General features: G+C 37.9%; 1 protein-coding gene across 7 annotated transcripts in view; it reads left to right on the forward strand.

The window, feature by feature from the left end:
• Nucleotides 1-604: 604 nt before the first annotated feature.
• CSNK1G3 (casein kinase 1 gamma 3) overlaps nt 605-27055 on the forward strand; it is a 132357-nt gene continuing 105906 nt past the window's right edge. For all 7 annotated transcript variants that reach the window (XM_060143481.1, XM_060143482.1, XM_060143485.1 and 4 more), the window contains exon 1: nt 605-960. The gene's annotated coding sequence lies outside the window, so the exon portion shown is untranslated. The remainder of the gene's footprint in view (nt 961-27055) is intronic.

A 27055-nucleotide genomic window follows, 5' to 3' on the forward strand; every position in this document is an offset into this window, starting at 1 on the left:
GGAATGCAAACGTGAGCCACACTTTATATTTCTAAGCAGCTGAATCCCTGATACAGCCCTGGATTTACAAGAAAGTGGGGGAAAATGTCAACCCAGTGAGGTCACTCCCTCTGGCCGGGCCCTAAAATTCTTTGGCACCTGAAGGGCTGTGCTCTGTACACTCGGAAAAGCCTCGGCACCCCGACTTGGCACAATGGCGCCCTTAGGCTCCTGCTCACTCAAGCAGCGGGGAACTTTTCGTAGCTCCTCTAAACCATGGGAGCGTTTTCGCCCAGCTCTCTCCACAGACCTCGCCAAACGTCTCCTCCCAAGGCCTCACCCAGGGAGACATCTCGCATCCACAATTACTCGACGCTCGCTACGCTCACCGCCGGTGCGGAGGTGGGGAGAAAGGCGTGGCTTCGCTTTTATAAGCCTTGCCAGCCAATGAGCGTGCTGCCTCTCTTCCGGTCGGCGAGCCAACCAATCCGAGCAAGTCGGTGTAACCTTCGGCTCTACTCGGCTCTTTTCGCTGATGCGGGCAGCTCGAGTGGCCGCCGCCGCTAGAAAGACGCTTTCCTTTTTAATTTTTTTTCCAAGCGTTCACTTCCGGGTCCGGCGCCGATCCGGATGCCCGAGGCAGAAGGATGTTTGACCTCCGGATAAGCGAGGCGCCGCTGTGCATTCATTCCCAGCTGCATTGGTGGCGACAGCCGCGGCCCGGGCGGCGACTCTCCGGCCAGAGGCGGCGGTAGGACGCACCGGCAGTAGTGCGGCGACCGAGTCCGAGCTGCGTTATCTCCCTCGCTTGTTCCTTCCCCCCTACCTCGCTCTCTCCCTCCCTGCGTGCCTCGCTTTCCTCCTCCGGCCGCCGGCGGGTGCGATGTGCCGCCGCCGCTGCCCCAGCCGCCGCTGACTGACGGACCGGGGGGCGCCGCCCGCGCCCGGGACCGACCCGCCACTTGCGGCCGCGCCTTTGAGGTAAAGCCCCGTTCGCGTTGGCGCCTGGCCGGGAGGCCCCGGCCCGGCGGCTGCCTCGGCGCGGCCGCGGCGCCTTCCTCCCCGGGTGGGGCTGGGCGGACTGGGGTCCCGGGCTGGGTGGGGTGGGGTGCGGCGGGGGCGGTGCCGCCGGCGGGGGCCCCGGGGAGGGGTGGGCGAGGACCCGGGCAGGCGGCGCGGAGGCGCGGGCTGGAGGCGGCCGCAGTCGTGGCCGGGGGGCGAGGGCGCCTTGGGCTCGCTGGGCAGGGAGGGGGCCGCGGGCGGCTGGCCGGGCTGGCCGCAGAAGTTGCCCGAGTGGTGCGGAGCGAGTGGGGACGGCGGGGAGGTGGGCGAGCTGGGAAAAGTCAGAGGCTTTTGCGGGGAGGGTTGAGAGGTCGGGAGTGCAGCCCCCAGCGCCCCGCGATTGTGTCCAGACAATTCCCTTTGGAGCGGGGATTTTAGGCAGGCCCTTCGGAGTGGGGATTTTAGGCAGGAGGGAGGGAGCCGTCTGTCGGCTGGAGGAGGTGTCAGGGGTCAGCATTCATTTCTGGGAGAAACTTCCCGATGGGGTATTTGTTTTAAGGGGGGGTAGGGATTTACCTATTCGATAGAGCTTTTGACTTAGCTCAGAACTTATCCAAGGCATTAGTCGGGGGCTCAAAATTACTCTGATGGTTACTGTTAGGGTGCTGCTTTGTTTGTTTCTCCCACTTGCAAAGGGGAAGTGACCCACAGGAGCGTCGGCTCTCTTGGTCCACAGCCCCCGCGTTTCTTTTCTGCGGGGTGGTGATGGAGATGTGTGTTTGCTCCTGGGGTGAGGGTAGTTAGGCCTGTGTTACGATCATTCCAGTTCTCCCAGGGAAGGAGGAAAAGTTAATGGGTGAGAGTGTGTGTGGGAGATGGCTACTGTTGCTACTCTGTGCGAATTAGTTTTAACTCTGTTGTAATGAGTACCAAGGCTGGTCAGCAAGTGACCCTTTTTTAACCTTTGGTTTTAGAACATCGACTTTAATTGGAGAATTAAAAACCTACTGATTTTTAATAAGTTAAGGAAAGAAGTTAGTACTTATTTCTTTTACGTTTGCAATTACTTCTTGTATAGGAATGACATTTGCCCACAGATAGTAAAAGAGGTTAAACTATATCTGAGTTGGAATACTTTTTAAAATTAAAAATATTAATTAGTAAAACCATGTATATATTTTTGAAGAATATTTGCTTTCCCTGTAAATAAGCAGATTGTGAAAGAAAAATATCACAGAAGTTATAAGATGTGAGGCCAGTTTAAGAAAACATTTCCCACCAAAAATCAGATCTGGTTTGTGACATTCTTAATAACTTTTTTGGCAGAGAGGAGTGGAGAGTTGTGTTTAGTGTATTTTGTAATTATTCCCAAACTTTGGTCCAACTGTATTCTGAGTTAAGATCAATTATTTTCTTATTTTATATACATTAGCCTTTATAGTTGCACAAAAGATGAAAATCATATTTATGGGAATTGGAAGAAAGGTGTAATAAGATAAATTGCGTGGCTTTGGTATAGATTTGTAGCAGAGTGTATAGACACTTTTGCATTCAGGGTGCTTGCATTTCTGAATAAGCCTCAGGTATAAGGAGTAAGTAGTTCTTATTAGAACGGGGGGCCAGAAAGTTTAATTTTGATGTTGATATGTACGAGACTTTTGGGGGAATCTTGGAAAATGATTATCTTTTCTGATGGTTTATTGTGCTCACTGACCTCTTCTGCCATTCATCAACTTAAAAACTAATGCATTGTATAATTATTGACATTTTCATTGTTAGATTTGCAAGCATTAACTATTAAAATCTTCAGCACACAGAAGTCACTTATTCCTTCAAATAAAAGAACTAGGATTAGAACAAAGGAATAGTTTAGTTCAACCTGAACCTTTACTTTGTGTAGGGGACTTTTACTATGTGGTGAGGGTGGAAGAGTGGTAGAAACATGAGGAGGACTAAGACCCAGGACTAAGACCTTTAAGGGAGAAGCAGACATGCACAGAAATAATTGCAACACAGGACTCCTGTGGGGTTTATTAGAAATGTATGGAAGCATGCATGTGTGTGTGTGTGTGTGTGTGTGTGTGTGTGTGTGTGTGAGAGTGTGTGAGTGTGATACCAATTTTGACTGGGGAATTATAAACGAGGTTAGAGCTGGTAATACTCCATTTGGGGCTTAAAATATTTTAATGGTCAAAATGGGTCGGTGTGTGTGTGGGGTGGTGTGGGTAGTTTTGTAGGTGAAGGGAGCAGTTGAGAACCGGCTTGCTGGTTTGCTATCATGGGGCCTGTTGAGCTGGACCTAAGGCTGCTGTGCCAGGAGGTCTCTGTGGGAATAGAAGCTGTAAAATTAGGTGGGGATCAGTCAGTCCATGGACATCTAGAATGCCTTGTATTTAAAAGTGAGTCAGTTTAAGGTATGAAGGTCCAAGTGTATAGATTCTATGCTGATAGCAAGTAGGTAGGCAAATAAGGCTAGTAAGTTTAAAGGAAACAAATTAGAATAGTCAGTTTGTTATCATTCATGCTAATGGAGGAAAGCAGAAGAGTATATAATCGAAAACAGTTCCTGCATGGTTTTGTCATATTTCTTTGCTTGCCTTTGGATATGAGTGTGTGGTAACCTGGTAATTGGTTTTATATGAAATAAATCTAGATTTTAAACATATGACTTGGGAAGAAATGGGAATCTTTCCCTTTTCTTCTCTGGGTGCCCTCTGTAATCCCCTTCATGCTGGGAATAGACCATCGTTCTGGTGTGGTTTATTGGTTCAGATTTTTTCAGAATGGAACAAGTAGTTGTTTAGTTTCAAAGGGCTTTCCAAAAGGATGTATCAAACTAAATAGTGGGAATCTGAAACAATAAATAACAAAATACAGGTCATTGGATAGTTATATTATTGTTAATACACTTTAAGGTGAGATTTGCTATGGATAAAGTGAAATGTGAAGAATCTACATAGGAAGAGAATTGACTATACCAGTAAGATGACAACATGAGAGACTTCCACAGTTATGGATAAATATATACAGGGTTTTTAGTCATCTTAAATATTGACGACTCTAAAAAAATTTAATCCCAAACTTAATCATTATCAAAGGAGTGCTTAGAAAAATATCACCCTTATGACGCCATTGTTTAATCATCTAGTCATGTAACAGGGGAGATTGTTTGATAGTTTTTTACTGACTATTCCCCTCTTAGTGTTCAATAAGGATTTACATTATAACTGAATTTGTATCTCGAACCTCCCGATAATAACAATACCTATTACAATTTATTAAGTGCCCACTTGGTCTGAGGACCATAAATGATAACTGTTAAGATGACTCTGTGAGTTAGGTGGTGTAAGCCTTGCCTTTGACAGTAGGAGGCAGAGTTTTCTAGAATTTAAGCAACCTGTTTAAGATATATCTTGGAAGTAGCAGAGTGCATATTTAAATCTTTTTCTTTTTTTTTCCTGACTTCACAGTCTTAGACCAATGATGTCTTCTCTAATCTTCCATATTCTTCCTTTTTGTCTTTTCTCATGCAGTTGGCACTTAGTGGTATTGATTAATGTTGTTAGTATGTGTTTGGGTGTTTGTTCTTTAAGATATAATTTCTTTGGAAATGGCGGTTTTGGGATATCTGTAGTTCTCTACTAGTAGTGACTCTCTAGGAGCAGAAGATACGGTTCTAGTAACGTAAGCTACCTCAGTATCATTTTTGTGCTGATCTGTAGGAAAGAACCATACATGAGGTTGTTAATGTGTGGAAATCAAGTGTGTATTGTCTATTAATGTGAAGTGACTTTGGAGAGCCTCTGAACTAGTCAGAAGACATGGAATGGGACAGATAATCGGGGATAGGTAAGTTTTAGAGACACAGTGGAGACTCCTGTTAGGCATGTTTTTTCTAACTCCCTTCTCAAAGCTGAGATTTAGGAACTATAAATGTTTGGGTTTCCTTCTATAATGGGACCTATGGAAGGTGCATAGTGATTTGTTCTTAAACTCTCTTATATTATGTTCTCTCCTTCTACTCCCTGCCAATCATCCTAGTTCTGAGGAAGAATTCTTAACAGTGAACTTGAAGTACTTGTGTATTTGGTAGATAAGACACACATTTTGATCATTTTCTTTACTAATGATATATCACATAGTTATAATGTAATTAAATGAAAATCTATAGCTAAAACCAATGTCCACATGACTATATCATGTCCACATTTTTTATAGCGTTTACTGTAATTAGTAAAATCTCATGATGTATATACTCTTTTTCTTAAACACAAATTTCTAATGCTTTCTTCTTCAGTGAGGTAATGCAGATTTTAACTGTATTCAAATTTATTACATATATTTAGTTGATTTTGTGTTGAACTACTTTCCTTAGCTGATAGCTACATTGGAAAAACAAGGGGGCGGGGAGAGGGTTTCTCTGCCATTATATTCTTCATCCCGATTGAGGAAATTCATATAAAGTGCCATGATGTGATGCCTGGCACATAGCAGGCACTATGCAGATATTCTCTTAAATTTAGGAGTTGCTGATATATATGAGTTGTCAGAGTGTTGATTGGTGCGTAGAATGAGCAAAGACTTTTGGGGATAGCCTATTACAGGAGAATCTCTGAGCTCACCTCTCTTTAACCCACTCAAAAGATTAAGTTATACTCTTCATTCATTTACTACTTGATGTCCATGCTACATTAAATGGCAGTAGACTACCCTCTAGTTTGTTCTTGAACTTTTATTCCCACCGGTTATTGTATACTGTGTATACCTACCAAGAATCATTTGTCTGTGTACCCAGCAAATTGTTAATGGCAGTTGTACTTGTTGTAATTACATAGTTTAATGAGATGTTATTCAGTGAACTATGAAGGCGAAAAGGTGTTTGTAGAGCCAGTGGCTGCTTTGGAAACAGGTGAGTAGCTGAAGTCACTTCTAGTTAAAATCGGTGTAGGTGAAATTAAATGACTAGGGAAAAAACCCTAAAAGTTGTAGATTTTGCAATAAGATGCTGCAATAAAATTGCTTATAAGTGTTTGTGAGATGTCTTTCCATGTTTAAGAAACTGGAAATCACAGGTGATGTACTATGGGTGTGGTTTTTGCAAGAAAGATAAAGTAGAACTATAATCCATGGACTCATGCTTGAAGGAAAGACCTTGGCCCTGCATTAAAAGACTGTCTTGTGGGCTTCCCTGGTGGTGTAGTGGTTGAGGGTCCGCCTGCCGATGCGGGGGACGTGGGTTCGTGCCCCGTTCCGGGAGGATCCCACGTGCCGCGGAGCGGCTGGGCCCGTGGGCCGTGGCCGCTGGGCCTGCGCGTCCGGAGCCTGTGCTCCGCAACGGGAGAGGCCACAACAGTGAGAGGCCCGCGTACCGCAAAAAAAAAAAAAAAAAAAGACTGTCTTGTGATTGTATATTTTGGTGTTTTAGTTGCATTAAAATGTTTAAGGTAGATTCTTTTATGATTCCCCTTTTAAACTAAGTTATGAACTGTTGGTTAATAATAGTATATTAAAGGGGTATCTACTTCTAAAGTAACACCTAGTTTATAATCTCTCATAGAGATTTGTTTAACAGCATCCTCTTTTAAAAAAGAGAAATACTGGTATCCCTGAACATACAGTCATTCATATGTTAGGGGGAATTGTTTAATTATTAGGTCACATGGTTCCCACATGTTTCCTGATAGGATCCCTCGTCTGATTTCGTATGTTACCTTTCAGCTTTTATTACAGCATCAGGGTTGGAGAGAGCCTTCTTGTAATTCCACCATCTCCTCAACCTGAGTAGGGACTGCAGGAGTGAATTGGTAGAGGAAATTGTCCTTTGGAAGAGGAAATGCCATATCCAGGAGCAGTTGAGCTTGGTGCAAAGGGTGCTGGTCTAACAGCTTACAGTAACTACTTGCCTTTCTCGTCTAGCTCAGCCCAAAGGCAAAGGAAAGCTTATAGGTGTTGAAAAAGGAGGTCGAAGTTGGAGAAGGAAAGGTAGATGGGGTATACTCTTTATCTTGGTGTCACCACATTACAACACCTGAAATGCAGTAGCTGAAATGGAATGCTGAACTATGAAGGCAGGGTTAGTTTTTCAGAGCTTTGGTTAGCCTCTGTGAAATTTACTTGGCTCTGCTTTCCCATATGTGTTGGATTCATCTTCAGACTGGTAGCAAGATCCTGGTGCACTGGCCAGGACATCTTTTGCGCAAGCCTACCAACATATTTTCCCCTTCATGTTTTATTGACCAGAATTAGGTCACGTACACTTCCAAACCAGTTATGACAAGGGGGACAGGGTTATCATAGTGAGTTTCTACCAGTCAGGATATATACCCTTGCAACTGGCGATGGGGTCACATTTCCCCGAGTTACATGGTGGAGGGAGGATATTTTAAAAAATTGTGGGAAGGAGGAATATAGGGGAAACGGATGTTAGAGAGGCAATCAATAGTGACCACCACATCCACACATCTGCTTGTTTTAAGGAAGAAAATAAATAATGCATCTAAATGCACTTTGAACTTTAAAGTGTTGTACAAATGTAACGGATGAAAGATTAGAAGGCTGCTTCTATGTGACTATCTTAAATATGCTCAGGTATGAATATTTTAGGAACTGAAAACACTGCTAGTTTTCTTATTGACTAACTTTGAGTCAGTAAAATCAGTTAAAGATTATATTTTTTTTCATGGAACTCATAAAGCTATTTTAACTTTAAATTAAACATTTGTACTTGTAAACTTATTTAAATTTTTTCTGTGTTGCTACCCTCCTTCTTGGACAAAACTTGTCCACATCTTTGATCTCATCATATTTCTTTGTCATACCTGGAGGAGAATAGATGCCTTGAGGAAATTGGAATTTATCAGTCAGAGAAATGGTTTATTTTGAATCAAGGAATCTGATTGAGGTAGGAGGGAAAGGTGTTACATATCTTAAATACAGCAAAAAAATAAAAAATAAATAAAAATTGTGGGGGCTGGGGAGAATCACAGACTTTTAGAATTGAAATGAATTGTGGGAAGGTTGAGTGAAATGCTTAAGTCACACACCTGGTTGGTAGAACTCTCCTATCCTCATTGATAGTGTAGTGCTCTTTCTGACCAAAAAGTGGGAGGCCATGAAAAGTTTTGTCTACTTTGCAGTTTTGCTCAGGACCATGGGCTAGTTATGTAAAGTAGTCAGCCAAGTACCTTTAATACAGATATCTGGGTTCTCAGGGTTTGGAAATTTGTAGCCAGAGTTGGTGTGTGTGTGTGTCTGTGTGTGTACGTGTTTAAGTAAAACAAGCAAACAGACAAATCTTTTAATCTTCTCTCAAGCAGTCGACAAAAACAGCATGCATACACACACACAGACACACACACACACCCTGGACTGCTGAAACGAAAATGCAGAAGCAGAATGAGTGCTTGGAACAATTCATATATTTTTATTTTCAAGAAAGTTCTTATCTTAAAGATTTCTTTGTTTTCAGTATATGTAAAAGAAAATTGTGTGTGTGTGTGTATGGGGACATATATGGAGATACATGTATGTATAAATACATAATTAATATACAGAATTAATTGTTGTAATTCTAATTGTTGCAGTGTTGTTATAAATATACAGAGTAAATCCATCCATCCCCTGGAAGGATATTTACGTTAATGACAGATATTTATAGATTTGGAATGATTTTTATTTTTATACTTTTTATACTTCTCTGTAGTGTTTGGATTTTCAGCTATGATTATGCATTATTTTTACCTTTGGGAAAAAATATTACTTTTTTTTTTTTTTTTGAGGGAAGAAAATAAAATTCTGGGGTGGAATGTTTTCTACCAACCTAGAATTTAACATATAATTCCGCTTTCATTGTATATTACCTTAAATAGAGTGTGCCTTGAATGCGCTGATACTTTGTAATAGTATTTATTTTAAAAATTGGACTTATTACAAATTATATATCTTAAAATTTTAAGTTGAGGGGCTTCCCTGGTGGTGCAGAGGTTGGGAGTCCGCCTGCCGATGCAGGGGACACGGGTTCGTGCCCCGGTCCGGGAAGATCCCACATGCCGCGGAGCGGCTGGGCCCGTGAGCCATGGCCGCTGAGCCTGCGCGTCCGGAGCCTGTGCTCCGCAACGGGAGAGGCCACAGCAGTGAGAGGCCCAAGTACCGCAAAAAAAAAAAAAAAAAAAAATTTTAAGTTGTAATTGGCCGTATGATACCATTTGATACAAGTATATTTTATGAAAGTGGACTTCTGAATTTTTCTAATTATTAATTTATCTATTTTTTTAACTTGTTTGGTTTTGACTTCAAGTGGTATACTTGGCAAGGTATCAGAGTATGATATATTGGAGTCAAAGTTATAGTCAGAGTTTCCTGTAGTAAAAAGGGAAGTGAAAATGTTTTTTTTCCCTTACATCCAGTCTGTGTTATGTTTATTTTCTATTTCTGTGAAATACTTATTATATATTCTAGCAATGAATACTTTCAAATGGCAGGCAAATATAGTAGGTAGTGTTATAGGGAGAGAAAATTCCCATAAGACTCTTCCACTAGTCTAACGGTGTGTGTACACATGGCTATAAGGCCTTTTCATAAAATCCTAATTTGGTGTGCAAAAATCACCTAGTATTGTTTTGGAGGTGAAACTAGTAGGTATCAGTTGTTGATGACATTTGAAAAAGAAACTGGTATTTGTAGATGCATATTTTTGTAAAACATTATTTTATTTTCTCCTTTTGTTCCAAGGATCTGAAAACAACATGAACACCGCCACCCCCCCGAACCCCCCAAAAGAAGTGTAAATCTTAAAGATGTGGAATCTTGTAATGCCAGTTTTTATTTTAAAAAGTGGTAGATTATTTACTGAGCCTTTTTCTATCATATGAGTGTCGGCATATTATGGCTAATATTTCTTTATATATTTGGGATTCTGAAAATGTTTGTAGTTAAATCAAAATGTAATCAGCTCTTTAAACGCATTCTCTTGAGTATTTTCTGATAGTCTGTTGGAAGTTGATAACTGGAATGTGTATTGTGTGTTTATTGTATATTGTTAATCTAAATACTAATGAAGGTTGTTTTTTGAAGGCTGATTGAAAAATAAAATTCTGAGCACTGGGAATGAGAATTTCAAATAAGTTAAAATAAATTTTACCATACCCACTTTAAAAAAAATCTTCCAACTGAAAATTAGTAAAATTTTTTCTGTGACAGAGTAAACGAGAGAACAAAATTGGGCAATTTTAATGACAGTGCTTTCAATCCTTGCTGTAGGGCTGGGAGTGCTAACTTACTAGTAGATGAGAAAAAAGGATTTGTGGAGAAGGCAGCTTGGACCAGTGGTTCTCAGCCCTGACTTCACATTAACATTTTCTGGGGAGCTTGAAAAAATTACAGATATTGGGATTCTACCCATGCTACTTTATATTTGAATCTGGGGATGGGGCCAAGGCATTGATCTATTTTAGGATTTCTACAGGTGATTCCAGTGCGCTTCAGGGTTGAAAATGACTGATTTCTCCTTCTTTTTATACACATCTCTTAGCTTTTTTTGAAAAAACGTCTTCCTTTTACTTTCAAATTCTCTTTTTAATCAGAGATGGAGGTGTGAAGATGAGATAGAAATGCATAGAAAATATATGCAAGAGGACCAGGTTAATGAAATGACTTCTCTTCAGGGTTTCATACTCAGAATGCTTAGTGAAGACACTATTTATTCCTTGTTCATTAGCAGCTTTTGAATAGTGTAACACCAAAACTAGAAGTTTGGAAAATTTGTTAAAGGGAAATTTATCTAGAATAAATTAAGGTACCAATTCAGATGCCCCTAGAAATCTTAAGAAACCTAAGTGATGAAAGCAATCCTATCTTTAAAGTTAGTATAAGAATGTTGCTCATCAAAATTTGATTGGTTTTAGTTATCATATTTTATTAGTTATATTTATCATATTTGCAATATCATTGGGTTGTATTTTTCATGGAACGTAAGGATGGAAGGGGCCTTAATGGTTGTTTAGTATAACTGTATTTCTACCGCTTTACTCTCTTTTTTTTTTTTTTTTTTTTGTGGTATATGGGCCTCTCACTGTTGTGGCCTCTCCCGTTGCGGAGCACAGGCTCCGGACGCGCAGGCTCAGCAGCCATGGCTCACGGGCCCAGCCGCTCCATGGCATGTGGGATCTTCCCGGACCGGGGCACGAACCCGTGTCCCCTGCTTCGGCAGGCGGACTCTCAACCACTGCGCCACCAGGGAAGCCCTTTACTCTCTTTTATACCGTTGTTGATGAGGTACTGTCTCTGTTTTTCCCCTCGGTAGAAATAGTTTAGTAATTAAGTTATAGTATATTGTGCATGTAGTATATTGTTTATATTGTATGTAATCAGTAAATATATACATATAAATGCACTATGATAATAGGGTTTTATGATTATTGTGTCTTATCATTTATGGCAAATCAGGGTCCATGGTAACTTATTTGCTGCTGCTTCCTAGGTCAGGAACACTCTTACATTTTTCTTGTGACAACATAAGAGCAAGCCATTTTATGAGTTCAATGCATTAGATTCCATTCAATGAACATTTTTTGCATGGTGGCAAAATTGGATTTGCATTTCTTCTATAAATTTCAAGGGTTAGATTTCTGTAAACTGTCCTGATAGGAGAATTTGTGTTAGAGAAATTTAAGGGTGGATAGAGTGTAGAGGGCATATTATGTGTGAACCATTGGGAGACTTTTAGAATTATTTTGAGTTCATCAAACTACTACAATAAAAGCACATGATAAAGAGGTTACCAGTTACATTTTGCACATATAATTAGTAATAGAGTAATGGGTACTGTTCTATAGGACCACAATCCCTCATCAACAATTCTGACATCTAAAATGCTCTGAAAACCAAAATTCTTTTTTTGTATGTTTGGCACAAATTGGTTTTCTTCACAAAACCTGTTGTGAACTGTTTGTCTTTATTTCATGTATTTGTAGGTTTCACTGCAGAAATAGTAAATGTTTAATCATAGTGTGCTGTCCCAGACTTCTCTGTGCCATTACAGCTTTCTCTATGGGTGTTAAAAAGTATATGGTGTTTACACACTGTATCACCTGTCAGAAATGCCCTGAAAGGGCTTCCCTGCTGGCGCAGTGGTTGAGAGTCCGCCTGCTGATGCAGGGGACAAGGGTTCGTGGTCCGGGAAGATCCCACGTGCCGCGGAGCGGCTGGGTCCGTGAGCCATGGCCGCTGAGCCTGCGCATCCGGAGCCTGTGTTCCGCAATGGGAGAGGCCACAACAGTGAGAGGCCCGCATACTGCAAAAAAAAAAAAAAAAAAAGCCCTGAAATTCTGAATTGCAAAATGTTTAACTGCAGGAGCTTTGGAAAAGGAACTGTGGAACTGCATTAATTTGCTTCTGCCATTTATTTCTTGATAGAAACTACTCAGCATCTTAGTCCTCTGAGATGGAGTTTGAGTAAGACCCTGGTAAATTTCTTTTGCTTTTTACTCTTGTAAATATGTATATACCAAGAGGCACTTTATTTTAATCTGTGTTTATTTCTTTAGCAGTTGAAAGTTTTTCTGGTTTTTTGATACTGGGTCTTGTGGGGCCCACTGTGGTCCCAGAAGCATTGTGTAATTAGGATTCTTGAGATGGAAAATGTTTAGGGTAACTTTGGCATAGCTGAGTATTCATCACGCTCTCTTTAGTCCTTGGGGTTATGTAATTTTACCTCTGTACATGGTAACTTCATGCCACAACACCTGCAGGCAGCCCTCTTTTTACATATCTTGGCTTCCTTTTTCATAACAAAGAAGAGGTGTGGTTGCAGTGCCTCTATTTTAGTTTCCTTAAACTTCCTTAATTTGTTTTTAAGAGTTCACTGCAAAAACCTTTATACCTACTCAGGCTTCTTTTTTTTCCCCATCCTGTCTGTTTCTTTTTCTCTTTTTCTTTTCTTTATTACTTCCCTGCCCCCACCCCCTTTAAAATAATATTCCTCAGCCAGAGAAGTTCATGCTTATGGTATTCTGTATCAGAAAAATGTTTGCTGGAAAGGTGACAGAAGTAAATCTGCATATTCTGGTATTTCTCTAAAGAGGACCTTTTGTAGGGGAGTGATTATTTTACTGCTTGTGCAGTGATAGTGTTCTGTGTATGTGGTTTTTGCTTTCTTTCCATCCTTAAATACTGAAGGGTAATGGGGTCGTGAGCACTGTGGTACATGTATTTTTGTGTTTACTAAGATTCCAGGCACTTTAAGGTATAGATCCTAATGGGAAATTTAGACCTTATGTGGTTAGGTTATGTGCACTTGCTATGTGTTCTGAAAGCACTATAATTCTCTTGTAGGACAAATTATACCTTGTATTATTGTTTGTTTAAGCTATGTGATGGCCGGGATTACAGTGGTCTTATTTGTATTTCCTGTGTTTGGTACATAATAGACCTCTAATGATTACTAATTTGTTGAATGAATAGATTAATCATTTCATCTTTATTAGGGAGAATTTTAACATGGAAGAACCTTGATTAAATGCCTCCTGAGGCACCATGCTCATCCCAAACCAATTTAGTTTGCATCATCACAGCTGTATGAGACAAATTTCAAACACATAAATTGGGCCTAATTTAAATAAAAGAATAAACACAAGCCTGTGACTTATTTACTCAGGCTTAAAAGTAGAGAAACACATTCTAGAAAGATTTCTGAAATGAAATGCATTCATGGGCTATGAATTTAGTTAGAGGAAATATTTAGAGGAAATATTCTATTTTTTTGAGCATTTCAGTTAACTGTGATTGTATTGTAAGATATTTTTTATATTAAAGTTTTTCTTTTTTCTGTTTCTAACGCAGCAAAATTCATTCCCCCTCACAATCAAATTAGAAAACAATTTCATCCCCTTAAAATATTCCCTCATGCTGCTCCTTTGTAGCCAACCCCTTTTCCCACTCTGGCCCCTAACAACCACTACTCTATCTTATAATTTTGCCAGATATCATATAACTTATAGGAATAATGAATCATGAATATAATATAAATTATAGGAATCATGTGGTATGTAGCCTTTTGAATCTGTCTTCTTCCACTGTGCAGAATGCATTTGAGATTAATCCATGTTGTAGTGTGTATCAGTACTTTTTTTTTTTGCTGAGCAGTATTCCATTATATGGATGTACTTCAGCATGTTTATCCATTCACCAGTTGAAGTATTTGTTTCTAGTTTTTGTGATAATGAATAAAGCTGCCACAAACCTTTGGGTGCAGTTTTTGTTTTGTGTGTGAATCTGAGTTTTCATTTCTCTTGGGGAAGTTTTTAGGGGAATTGTTAGGTCATATGGCAAGTGTGTGTTTAACTTTATAACAAACTGTCAAACTGTTTTCTAAAGCAGCTGTACCATTTTGCATTCCCACCAGTAATGTGGGAGAGTTCTAGTAATAAGCAGTTTGTAAAATTTAAATTGGCTCTGTTGAATTACTTTTTAGTAATTCGTTGGTTTGATTGCACAGCAGAATATCTTGACAATAATATTAGTTCTGAACATGATATTTTTATAGCTGTAGATCTGTCAGACAGAGATGTAATTTAGGGGAGCCTCACTTTTCAGTGAATGCAGTCTTCCATATGCTTTGGAACTGTTCTTTCTTGCTGATCATGCAGCCCTGAGCTTTGTAAGAAAAACTAGGCCTTAACTAACCCTGGTTCATATTGGGAATTCAGGTGCCTTTGGATCAATTCTGTGTTATCTGTCTTCAGGTTTACAGCACTTACTTTGGATTCTTGTCATTTGGACTGGGCAGAAGGAAATCCTTCCTGTGGAGAAGTGGTTGGACTTTCAGCTTATTTTTGTCACCTGTTGTGTGTTTCATTCCAGTTTTGTAGAAGTCAACTTGCTTATTCATGGTTTACTGTCAATCATACTATTCAGTCCTTTCTATGTTGAGAGTTGACAATATTAGCTTCATAACTGAAATTTCCAAATGCTAATACCCTTGAATGACTGTTTTAAGTCTGTGGCCTTTGCGTATACTAGACTGTTGTTTGTAATTATGTGTTTTTATAAATTAGGAAATAAGCATTGTAGTTAAGAAGAAAGGATATAACTTTGTTATGAGAACCATGCATGAAACAGCTACTGAGGTTCCTGAAGTATTTTCTCATTTATCTGGCATTATTAGGGAACAACCTGTTAGATACATTAGGACCTTGAATTTATACTTAAATATTTTCTTATTTAAATTTTTTTAAATGGTAAACTTTACAGGGTAGTACTGTTTTCTCAGTGTTTTCTAAACATACCAGATCTTGCTGATGCAGGGCTCTCATTCTGAACATCAGTTATAAAGTATGCTATTATGCATAGATGTCTATGAATTTATTGAAGTCTATAAGGTTGTTTTCTGCCTGTTCTCTCATGTTTTTACTGTTCACCTCATATTTTCTCTTTTGATTTCCATTGTAAACTTGTTAGAATTATATTAAAATTAAATGGAGTTTAGGGGCTCTTATTTAATGAACAGAATATGCATTTGTGACTTCCTTTAGTGAATTTATTTCTTCTGATTCATAGCTCTTGGAAAGTTGAAATTACAGTATAAATGACCTTTGATTTGTGAGGTGTTATTCCACTTGCTTGTAGTATCTCTCAGACCTATAAATTGCTGCCTGCCCGCCCATACCTTTTTCTTTCCTCCTTTATTTGGAAAAGAGATGATCATATAAATTAACATTCTTAAATTTTTAAGAGAGTTCATTTGTTCATTCATTCATTTACTTGTTTCTTCAACAAAGTTTTAACCAGTGTCTGCTGTGTGCTATGTATTATAACAGATAATGGGGAGACAGAGTCAAATAAATTATGATCCCTGTCCTTGAGGACATCAGATTAAAAAATGGGCTATCTTAAAATTAAAGAGTAAAAGCATTGTCCCCTGTCTTCCCTGTAAATTGGTTGTGAGATGTAGAGATTTGATCAGATTCAGTTTCAATTTTTTTCTTCCATCAGGAAGATCAAAGGTTGTTTTTTCTTTTTGTGATGTTAGTGGCAATTGATGATCCTTGCCTAGTTCCATTAATTCCTTAGGAGTTGCATAATGATGAGATTTGAATTCTGTCATTTCTTACTTTATTAGACTGGAATACATTTAAAGAAAAAATTTCCCTTCATCGATTAGCGTTGATTGGTATTATTCCCAGATTCTATATTTGCACATTTGTCTACTTGCTAAAATTTATTTGTAACCCCCAAATCAGTATCCCTTGTGCTTTGCCATTCACGAGCTTGGGTAGAGTGGCAAAAACTTTGAGTCACTGGAGGGGCATGTTCCCAGCTGAAGTCAAACTAGGTGTTCTGCTGTCTTGTTTTGCTTTTAAGGCCTATTTAGTGCTTTTGGGGTGATTTTACTGTTTAAATTGGCCCCCAAATGTAGTGCTGCACTGCTGCCTAGTGTTCCTAAACCCAAAAAGGCTGTGATATGCCCTATGGAGAAAATACATTAGATGAGCTTAGTTCAGGCATGAGTTACAGTGCTGTTGGCTGTGAGTTCAGTGTTAATGACTCAACAATATGCAGCTGACCCTTGAACAACAGGGATATGAAGCATGTGGGTCCACTAATATACTGGGATTATATTCATTATTAGTACTACAGTACTATACGATGTCCAGTTGGTTAAATCTGCAGGTGCGGAACCACGGATCGGGTGAGGGAGGGACTGTGTATATGGAGGGCCACCCACGAGTTATATGTGAATTTTCAACTGCGTGAAGGGTAGGTGCCCCACTCCTGTGTTGTTCAAAGGTCAGCTGTATATTAAATAAGTTGTCTTTAAACAGAATCACACATAAAACAAGGATATGTATTGATCAGTTGATGAAAATGTTATGACCAGAGGATTGTAGGAACCTAACCCTGTATTTTTCGTAGGAGCAATGGTTCAGTGTTTTCAACCTTTATTAAACGTTAACTACTGTGAATCAACTGTTTTTGGTTTTGCTGAGGTACAGAAGAATATCCTTTTTTAACTGATGTAAAAAATATACAACAGAAAGTTGTAAGTCATGGAAGTAGAGAGTCATTAAGAGGCTTGGTGAGACCTTTTCTGGGGAAGTTCATTGCTTCTTGGGTCATTTCTGTGCCTGGTACAGGGTAAATACTCAATAAGTATTTGTTGGATGTAAGTAAGTGCCGCCAAATAGAACATGATTTTCCTTGAAAGCTTGGAGTTTAAATTTAATATCATTCCTGTGATTGGGATTTGCAGTCAAGTTTGTGCTTAGAGGTAGTGAGATACCTACTCTTAGAGATTGATATTGGGAATATTTCAGTAATGTAAATTTAGTAGGATGTCTACTTGATTTTTGATTTCCATCATGTAGGAGATGAGGGTGATCTATGCTTCTCTCGTATTTATAATAAGTGCTTAAGGGGCTGGACATTTTCAAATTAAACATTCCCTTCTCTTCCAAATATTGAGACTCATTAGCTATGATAAGGGACATTACCAATGGGAGTATAAAGTCACCTGGAAATTGAAAAGAGGAGGCACAAAAAGACATTTTGAGGACCAATGAAACAGTCATATCCTAGTTATTAGAGAATAGTCAGACCTGGATAATTAGAAAATTTACTTAATTAGACTTTCAGTAATATTTGTGTATGTTAAGAAAGTTTAGCTTTTAATACAATTTCCTATATAAAATTGACTTAGTTATAACTGATTATAATATGGTATGTTTTGCTATTCCTTTGCTATTATGTGTTATACAGTAGCTTTCAAACTTAGAAATGTTTTTGACTACAACTCATTGAAATACATTTACCACAACTTACAGAAATATATTTTACATTGTGACCTAGTGATACTTACGTATTCATATAAAGAACCCAAACACAATCTCACTAAACACACTGTTCTTACTACATTTATGCACTCCATTTTCTTTCTTTTTTTGATACTATTTTATTTAAAAAACTGTTGCTTAAGACCCATTAAGTTGGTTTACAGACCCAATAATGGGTCATAGTCCACATGTTGGAGAACAACACTGCTATCTTAGTAGGAATATACAAGGGACATCACTGAAATCAGGTTTCAAAAATGTAAAGTGTTGTAGATGATAGTTACTAAACATTTCTGAGACAAAATAAGTTTCCCTAGTATGTAATTAGAAAAATTGATCTCCATTTTTGACATTACAGTTAATGATTTAGCTTTTAAAAATAAGTGTTTAGCCTTTTCTTAGACAACCAGAGTTGAGCTCATGCCAGAAACCAGTAACTGGGACACTTGCTGCTGATAGAAGCATGTGATGTAGCGGCTAGCCATCACATCACAAATATCCTTACTCATTTAAATTTTGGAGAAGCTTGTAGACATGTAGTGTCATTTTTATAGAGACTGCATAAGGCATTTGAAACACCGAATGGCTCATTTAGTGTATTAAAAATGGATTTTTAAATTTAAGATAACAAAGCAGTGAGAAATCAATGCTGAGGCAAGTAACTTGTGAAAAAAATTAATTTAAAAATTTTCATTCCTTGTGATTTTCTATTTACAAAGGACACTGAATAGCATGCTGAACATGAAAAGATACCTATAGAAACTTTTAATATCACAGGTACATGAAACAATTCTATATTGATTGCAATAATATTTTGGAAGATAGGTAGAGTACTAATAATTATTTTAAAAAATTTAGAACTGCTCATTAATGTTTACTTGAAAGCTTTAGCTAGCTGTGGTGGAGGTAGAACATACATACTAATATGTTCTCAGACTACTTTGATTTATCTAGTTGCAACTTCGAGGAGGTCAGTTGGCTCTGTAATGTCCTAAATTATTGGGCCACGCAGATTAGAGAATCTGATTTTCTGTTTTCTGTTTTGAAGATTCATCAGTGATCATCAAATTAGAAGTATGCCTGTGGCCTACATTTCTACTCATGTATAATCAGATTATATCTAATGTTTTCTGTATTTAGCAGCTCATTTTTATCTTTATTAGTGGATGATACTCCATCAAAATTGTAATTGTTTATGAAAGCAAAGTAATTGATTACTTTAGATAGGATAGATGAATAGATTATTCATCTATTCTCGAGGATAATTTGAAAATTCATCCTTTTGATCAATTATGTCTTTTTAATATAGATATTTAAGTAAGTCAGTGTGCTGAGAATTATGATAGAATCAAACATAATTTAAAATATTTTGTTACCATTTGTGTGCATTCATGTCAGTTTAATCACATTAAATACATGTTTATTCTTTTTGGTTGTGTATAATGTTTAAGGTTTCAGTTAAAGAGGTAATATCTCTTATAAAAATTAAAATATCCTTAAGCCCTGTAAATCACTACTTTGTGTTATAAGAAATTGTAAGCCAGGCATATTTCTATGAAACTGTCTTTTCTCAATAGTTTTTATTTCTATGGTTGTCTAATTTTTAAGTTTTCAAGCTGTATTTTTCTATTCTCTTCCTTGTAATTTTTGAATTTAAAGCTTCTGAGAGAAATTTTCAGTTATTACTATTGACTGAATCTGTAGATATAATACAATACTAAGATTAATTGTGGGCTTTTTATCAACTGGTATAATTTTCATGGACACTCTGAATCTTACCTACTCATATTTCTGTTTTTGCTTCTCTACTAGAAAGTGGAAAAATTAAGTATGGGTGCTGAACTGCATGTTATCCATTTCCTGTTAGTATTACATAGTTTTATTTCTAATATTATTTTACTTCCCTCCTGATTTCTTTACTTAAAACTGTTCTCAGTCTTTTGGTAGTGTGTGTGTATTGTAAACTGCCCTATATACTTTTCTATAACAAGATTGGCTTTTAAATTAAGTACAGATGTTATTTAATTTTAGGATACATTGTTTCTAAGAATATATTTATAAAGTAATACAGTGAGAAAATAACAGTTTACTTTTCAGTGGTTCTTAACTTTTTTAGCATCATACAATCTGTTGAAAGCTATGGATTCTCTCTTAAGAAAATGCTTAGGAGGTCCATGGATTTCAGGTTAAGAACTCTATACCTGTCTTTAGTATTGGTGGACTCTGTTATCATGCAAAGCAAAAGTAGGGCAAATCAAATCAAAACAAAAACTATAGTTCATGGAAGTGCTTAATACTTTACTATTCAATTATTTGAAATATTCTTATTAAGTTTTGACAGTATTTTTTAGTTATTTATTTTAGGGTGAAAGTTACCTGTTCATAGTAGAGTTAATCTTTTTATTAAGTTAATGCTTATATATGGTAGAATATTAAAATAATACAGAAATAGTCTCTTGCCTCATGTCTTTGAATTTTTCAGTAGATGAAACCACTTTTTTTTTCCTTGAGGAAATATTAAAAGCCTGTCAGTAGATGATAAAAGAAGAAAAGAACACTACTTTGAATAGGACCATTTAATCAGGATCCTAGATAGAAGAAAATTTGATGTTTAAAGGATGGGTCATTTTGATATTTTTCAGAGTACTCTAAAGTGAAAAGGAATTTATTGTTTTCACAAACTTTAATATTTAAGTATATAGATTGTAAACTCTCCCGTGTCTAGTTCTAGATTCCTTCCTCTCTCCCAAACTCCATATCTAAACTGTCTCTAAGACTGAGCATGTTTGAAACCACTTTTAATTACTTCACTTTTAAATGCTTCAGGTGGTTACTAACATAACTTAAAATAAGGTGCATACAGTGTTCTCTTTGATTCTGTGTCAAGTTTTGCATTCTTTTTTTTAAACTAATTTTAACTTTATTTTTCCAGCTTTTTTGAGGCAAGTAAAATTGTATCTATTAAAAGTGTACACTGTGATGTTTTGGTGTATGTATGCATTGTGAAATCATTATCAATATCAAGTTAATTAACACATCCATTATGTCACATGGTTACCTTCCCCCCCCCATGGTTAGAACAGTTAAGATCTACTCTGTTAGCAAACTTAAAGTATACAATACAGTATTATTTACTAGAGTCATCAGGCCAAACATTAGATCCTCAGAACTTATTTTTTATAACTGAATGTTTGTATCCTTTGATCAGCATCTTCCATTTCTCCCAGCCCCTGGCAACCACCCTTCTACTCCCTGTTTCTATGAGTTTGACTTTTTTGTTTTTTTTTTTATGATTCCGGAAACAAGTGATGCCATACAGTATCTTGTCTTTCTCTGGCTTATTTCACTTAGCATAATGCCTTCCAGGTTCATCCATGTTATTACAGTGGCAGGACTTCCTTTTTTTTATGACTGAATAATATTCCATTGAATAGACCATATTGTCTTTATCCATTCATCCTTTTTCATCATTGCTTTGGCTATTTGGGGTCTTTTGTGTTTCTATCTGAATTTTTTTCTATTTCTGTGGGAAAAAAGCCATTGGAGTTTTAAGGATTTCATTGAATCTGTTGATCACTTCTGGTAATATAGACATTTTAACAATATTAGGTCGTCGAATACAAGAACGTGGGATATCTTTTGATGTAGTTGTGCCTTTTTCAGTTTCTTTCATTAATGTCTTACAGTTTTGAATGTAAAGGTCTTTCACTCTTTGATTAACTTTATTCCTAAGTATTTTATTCTTTTTCATAAGATTGTAAATGGGATGGCTTTCATAATTTCTCTTTCAGAGAATTCATTGTTAGCGTATGGAAATGCGACTGAGTTTTGTATGTTGATTGTGTATCCTATAACCTTTACTGAATTTGTGTATTATATCTAATAGCTTTTTGGTAGAGTCTTTGGAAACATATTGTACCAAAACTTACGGGATGAAGCAAAAGCAGTTCCAAGAGGGACATTTATAGCAATATATGCCTACATTAAGAAAAAAACAAAGGCCTCAAATAAACAAACCTAACTTTACACCTCAAGGAACAAGAAAAAGAAGAACAAACTAAGCCAAAAGTTAGAAGGAAGGAAGGAAAGAACAAAGATCAGAGCAAAAATCAATGAAATAGAGCCTAGAAAAACAATAGAAAAGATGAATGAAACAGATTTTTTCTTAAAAGATAAAATTGTCAAACTCTTAGCTAGACTAAGGAAAAAGAGAGAAGACTCAAATAAAATCAGAAATAAAAGAGGAGATATTACACCTGATGCCACAGAAATACAAAGGATCCTAAGAGACTACTGTGAGTAATTAGATGCCAACAAATTGGATAATCTGGAAGAAACAGATAAAGTCATAGAAACATACAACCTACCAAGACTGAATCAGGAAGAAACAAAATCTGAATAGACCTGTAATTGCTAAGGAGATTGAAACAGTAATCAAAAATCTTCTAACTAACAAAAGCCCAGGACCAGATGGCTTTAGTGGTGAATTCTACCAAACATTTAAAGAAGTAACATCAGTTTTACTCAGACTCTTCCAAAAAATTGAAGAGGAGGGAACACTTTCAGACTTACTTCTCGAGGCCAGTATTATCCTGATACCATAGCCAGATAAGGGCATTACAAGAAGAGAATATTACAGGCCAGTATCCCTGATGAATATATATGCAGAAATTCTCAATAAAGTATAAACAACGTGAATTTAACAGAACATCTGAAAGATTATACACCATGATCAAGTGGGATTCATCCCTGGGATGCAAGGATGATTCAACATACACAAATCAATAAATGTTATACATGACATTAATATAATGAAGGATAAAAATTGTGTGATCATCTTAATAGGTGCGTAAAAAGCATTTGACAAAATTCAGCATCCCTTTATGATAGAACTCTTAACAAATTAGGTATAGAAGGAATGTATCTCGACATAATAAAAGGCCACATGTGACAAGTCTACAGCTAACATCTTACTTAATGGTGACAGGTTGAAAGCTTTTCCTCTAAGATCAGGAACATACAAGGATTTCCACTCTCACCACTTCTGTTGAATATAATATGGGGAATCCTAGCTAGTGCAATTCAGCAAGAAAAAGAAAGGTACCCAAATTGGAAAGGAAAAAGTAAAATTGTCTGTGTTTGCAGATGCATTATCTTTTGTCTACTGAGGGATGAGATTTTAGCTCACATACTACCTCTTCGCCTTCTGTGTTTAAACGTTTGGATGGTTATTATGTTTACTTCATCTTTTGCTCACCTTTTTTTTGTTGTTGTTTTAGCAAATTTTACATTATCTCATTAATCTGAATTTAGTAAGGTGCAGATGTTCATATCCCTGCCCTTCCCTCTACCTCTTCTACTCCTCCTTTAACAGCTGAGTGTCTGTCATTTGTAGTGTTATTTTAACACTGTTAAGGTTGGAAACATTTATATTTTCTTCAATAACATTTATCTTGTTTTTTGGGGGGATAAGATTGATTCTAAAAGCTGAAAATCAATTAACCTTGCTTACACTTTTAGGACTTACAGTAGAATGCCAGGGTTAGTTTTGTTTCTAGATTAGCCCTCTGGGCCGTTTTTGCTATAACTCAGGAAAAATTTCTTTTTCTTAACTTCCTCTGTCCTTCATATTAATTTCTCTTATTATTTGGAAGTTGGAGGTATTGGATTGCTTCTTTCTGTCTCTTTTCCTTTATTTTTTGTTTCTTTATATTTTTGTTTCACAAATAGGATTGTTCCCCACCTTGTCTTTGATTATTCCATATAATATAGCATTATTTTCTTATTCTGTGTATATATTTTTGTCCTTCTCAAAAGTGTCTGAGGATTTTTTTTTAAGTTTTCATATTTTTTAAAATTTGCTTTTTTGTGGGTATTTTTCTTGCATATTGTTACCTTTCTTCATAAATCTAGCGATTCTTGATTGTCAGTTCATATGTGTGAAGGAGTGATAGGTTGATATTTCTGCGTAAATGGCTTGGGTTTTCTTTGCCATTCTATTTGCTTTGCTGTTTTTTTCTTTATCAATCTCTTGAATCTTGTTTACACAGATGGGGCTTATTGATTGGCACATTCCACATCAGGTATGCACTCAGGGAATTAGTTTTTAGGCAAAGAGTTCTTTAAAATGTCAGATGGGAACAGGTTTTATTCTGTGATGCCAGCAAATACTCCCCCCTCCCCCGCTTCTTTGGAACTTCCTTTGATTTCTTTAGAGATTTATTTTTCTTTTTGTTTTGTGTTGTTCTTTTACATAGGAGACAGTAACAACAGTTAGTAGCAATTATCCACCTCCCCCATTTTGTCCCTGCCTCCCTTCCCTTTTTCACTCCTGCTTATTACCTTTTCACCTAACTTCCTTTAGGAAGCCTTTTGGAAGTCTGTTTGGCAGATCAGTTCCTTACTCTGCTGTGGTCTTCTCCAGCACTTAGTTTGAGCATTAGCTTCCTTCATTGCTTCATCTGTCAGTATATGCTTCTGGGCTTCCCTGGTGGCGCAGTGGTTAGGAATCCGCCTGCTAATGCAGGGGACATGGGTTCGAGCCCTGGTCCGGGAAGATCCCACGTGCCGTGGAGCAACTAAGCCCTGGTCCGGGAAGATCCCACATGCCGTGGAGCAACTAAGCCCGTGTGCCACAACTACCGAGCCTGCGCCCTAGAGCCTGCGAGCCACAACTACTGAAGCCCGCGCGCCTAGAGCCCGTGCTCAGCAACAAGAGAAGCCACTGCAGTGAGAAGCCCGTGCACTGCAACAAAGAGTAGCCCCCGCTCACTGCAACTAGAGAAAGCCTGTGTGCAGCAACGAAGACCCAATGCAGCCAAAAAAATAAATAAATAAATTTATTTATTTAAAAAAAATATATACTTTTCTTCCCATCTTCCAAAAGTTTTTTTAATATTTCTTGTCTCACTTTAAGCCTTCTTATTGATAGGGAAATACAAAGTTGCAGTTGTTAACTCAAAAAAATCTAATATCACCACAGGAGGGTGTATCATAGTAAGAAAACACATTGCGGTTTTGTGGGTTAATGTTTCTTTTGCTGTTGTGTATGTATATTGTCTTTTTGTTCATAAATGTCTCAGAGCCCTGTGCACATGCACGGGGCTTATTGACTGGTGAGTACCCCCTCCCATCTCCTTTGTTGGCTCAAATTAGGATCTGGCGACGCTGAGGTATTGTAGAGAGAGACAGTATAGGCTGGCAAGAAGGGACAGAGTGATGCTGCTGATCCAGAGAGAAAGGCACAGTTCAGACTTTGGGAGGTCAGAGAATTAGCAAAACCATCACCAGAGGTAAAGTGGGTAAGAATATGAACTCAGGAGTCTGACTCTTTGTAGTCATATTCTCACTATACCATTTACTGACTTTATGATGCAGGTCAAGTTGTGTAACTTCTCTAAATTTTAGTTTCCTTATTGGTAAAAATAGGGATTGAAATAGTACCTTATAACTGTGAGAACTGATGAGTTAATCTATTTAAAATACTTAGCACAGTAAGTGCTCAGCAAATGGCAACTAGAGAGATTTTACGTAAAATCCAGGTTTCTGGATTTTCTACAAAAATTTGAACATCTGGGCCTCCCTGGTGGTGCAGTGGTTGAGAGTCCACCTGCCGACGCAGGGGACACAGGTTCGTGCCCCGGTCCGGGAAGATCCCACATGCCGCGGAGCGGCTGGGCCCATGAGCCATGGCCTCTGAGCCTACGCATCCAGAGCCTGTGCTCCGCAACGGGAGAGGCCACAACAGTGAGAGGCTTGCGTACCACAAAAAAAAAAAAAAAAAAAAAAAAAAAATTGAACATCTGATGTTCCTGAATGGCAGCAATTGTTTACAGCTGAGTAGTAGGTGCCTGTTTTAATTGGGGTATTTGCTTTCCAGTTTGCCATACCCCCAGTACTCCTTATTGTCTCATACTCAGTTTAATTCACTCTCTTTATGTTACCTTCCTCGTCTTTTTGGGCATTTGGATTTGTGACTTCTCATGTACTGGTATTAGATGTAGCTGAAAGAATATCTGCAGTTTTCAGAGCTGATTTTTCTTTGGTGTTGGGCTGAATCAGTACCGAAGGCACAAACATAGACCGTATTAGAAGACTAATTCAGGCAAGGGAATGCTGTCACATACAGGAAATTCTTGGGAGTACTTGGGAGTATCACACTGGTTGGTGAGGTTCAGTGATGTGCTTCAGGTGAATGAAGAAACTGATGTTAGGGGGTGTGGTGATAAGTAACTGGGAGGGCTTTAGGTAGGAAGCCCATAACTAAAACCTAGAAATGTTTAGAGATAGAAAAAACTCATTTCTTAATGTATAATATCTGTTGACTGTCCTAGGTGCCTGGCAGTGTGCTAGGTTCAGAGATCACCAAGTTACATATAACAAGAGTCCTTGTCATCAAATACAACAGGCAGTTATAATATTGTGTGTAATGTAAGAATATCCTCAGAAATCTCCTAGTCTAATCCTCCTATTTTATAATTATTAAAATAAGCTTAGACAGATTAAGCCTTGCCTAAGGCTTCATGAGTAGTTGGGACTCTTAAGACTTCTTTTTTCTAATCCAGTGCTCTTTCTAGTATATAGACAAGGCAGGCAGCATCAAAGAGGTTTGGAAGCAGATGGCAGGGATTCCAAGACCTCGGAGAACTGGTGTATTGGAGCAGGGTACAAAGATCGGGATTTAGCTGTGAGAGAAGGTTATGTTGCCTTATTTAAGACTTACTCTCAAAAGACTGGAGCTAGAGATTTTTCTTAGGGGCATGAAGAAGTAAGTGGCCATGTTGGAGAAGTCCACGTGGCAAGGAACTGTAGGCAGCTTCTAGGAACTGTAGATACCGTGTAGGACTTGAGGGTGGCCTGTGAGAGCCAGCTAAAAGCTGACACCCTCAGTTATACACTGCAAGGATATGAATTCTGCCCGCAATCTGAAGGAGCTTGGAAGAAGATTCTTTCCCACTTTCGTCTCCAGATAAGAATGTAGTCTAGCTGATACTTTGAATGAAACCTGTGGAACCCTGAGCAAATGACTCAGCTGAGCCGTGCCCAGACTTCTGATCCACAGAAACTGTGAACTAATAAATATACTGCTATAAGGTGCTAAGTTTTTGGTAATTTGTTACACAGCAATAGAAAACTAATACTTTTGGTCATGTCCAAGTATATTCTTTAGTGTAGTTTCATTACATAATAAACACAGTGCTTTGCCATCTATTATAATTTGAAATACATAATCCAGACTTCACTGTGCC

The sequence above is a fragment of the Lagenorhynchus albirostris genome, chromosome 3 (assembly GCF_949774975.1).
Source record: "Lagenorhynchus albirostris chromosome 3, mLagAlb1.1, whole genome shotgun sequence".
In the NCBI taxonomy this organism is placed as follows: domain Eukaryota; kingdom Metazoa; phylum Chordata; class Mammalia; order Artiodactyla; family Delphinidae; genus Lagenorhynchus; species Lagenorhynchus albirostris.